The sequence below is a fragment of the Schistocerca nitens genome, chromosome 5 (genome assembly GCF_023898315.1).
Source record: "Schistocerca nitens isolate TAMUIC-IGC-003100 chromosome 5, iqSchNite1.1, whole genome shotgun sequence".
Taxonomy (NCBI): Eukaryota; Metazoa; Arthropoda; class Insecta; order Orthoptera; family Acrididae; genus Schistocerca; species Schistocerca nitens.
In genome coordinates, this window is record NC_064618.1 from 272246635 (window position 1) to 272248226 (window position 1592).

The 1592-nt window shown below is 39.8% G+C and overlaps 1 pseudogene; it reads right to left on the bottom strand.

Annotated features, from left to right (window-relative positions):
• Positions 1 to 338: 338 nt before the first annotated feature.
• Positions 339 to 456, bottom strand: LOC126261118 (5S ribosomal RNA; annotated as a pseudogene).
• Between the last annotated feature and the right edge of the window lie 1136 nt (positions 457 to 1592).

Genomic DNA, 1592 nt, shown 5'->3' on the forward strand with positions numbered 1-1592 from the left:
ACTCCTATTTGATTTCAGTGGCCGCGACACATGATTGTAGAATACATTGCATATATAGAAATTATGAAACGGAAGGAATCACAATTATCAATAATATCGATCACAATTATGGTATTAATAAACATCAAAAAGAGTTTATAAAAGTCAATAAACTAATCCAAACTCCTGCCGCTGTGTCATCCTCAGCCCTCAGGCGTCAGTGGATGCAGATATGGAGGGGCATGTGGTCAGCACACCGCTCTCCCGGTCGTATGTCAGTTAACGAAAACGGAGCCGCTATTTCTCAATCAGGTAACTCCTGAGTTTTCCTCACAAGAACTGAGTACATACATCCCTCTTGCTAACAGCGCTCGGCAGACCGGATGGTCACCCATCCAAGTGCTAGCCCAGCCCGACAGCGCTTGACTTCGGTGATCTGACGGGAACCGGTGTTACCACTGCGGCAAGGCCGTTGACTAAAAAGTCAGTAAGTTTGATGAAATTACTACTGAAGTAATAATAAATTATTATTTATTTATACTACGGCTCACAAAGGCTTGTAGTGCCACGAGAAATACGGATGGAGTCTATCAACAGGAACGTATCACGACAATCTACTGAAATGATTTGGTGAAACTTTGAAACACCGTAATCTGAATGGTTAGAGAAGTTTAACAGTCCAGAATACTCGTTACGTATAATTCTTATAATTCTTAGACACATGATAAAATAAATGAGCCATAAGTATTAATGTCCTAACAGGAATTGTCACTGTGATTATTGTAACACAGATTAAAAAAATATTAGTGTAAGGAATGTATTAATCAGGAAAAATTTCTTGAAACTGTATCTAGAAGATCTGTTTCTTTTTATTTTTTATTTTTATTTATTTATTAACGGTCTTAGAACCTGGTGGAAGTGCACTGAAAAGTTACGTTGGGAGTACCAGTAATTAAGGATATTCACGTATCGTAACATTACTTTTATATCTATTGAACGTTGAGGGGATGCTGCTGCTAGAAAAAAGTTTAATATTGTCGACCGAGAATCTCATAAATCGCGATGGCATAGTCAGAATCGCCATCTTGTTGACTAGAGGTCTGAACGAGGTTCGTGGAATAATACGAAGTATGCACTGTTGCATCACTTTTTCACTGAAAATATTGTTTGCGCACGAATTTATTTGTCTCAAAATGTCATCTCGTGTGAAAGGAAACGTTGATAGCATGCAAAGTAACCAAGTTCCGTTGCAGCAATGTTGTTGGGTGTACACGATTTTTTATCGTTTATGTAACTGCATTAAGCTTTCCAGAAGATCGCAGATGTAGTATCTTCCACGTATTCATTCCAACACAGTTCAAGAAATCTGGTCTTTCCTGTATCACCAACCGTGCGACAAGGGAACTGACACTATGAATCCTTCACGGCTGTCCACAAATCCGTAAGCGTGCGAGGGGTAATGATCTCTTGTGAACAGCACGTTGCAGGCATCCAAGATATGCTCAACAAGGTTCATGTCTGGTGAGTTTGACAACCAGCAGAAGTGTTTAAACTCAGAAGGGTGTTGCTTGAGCATGTGGGGTGTCGTTTTGTCTTGCTGGAATTGCCCAAGT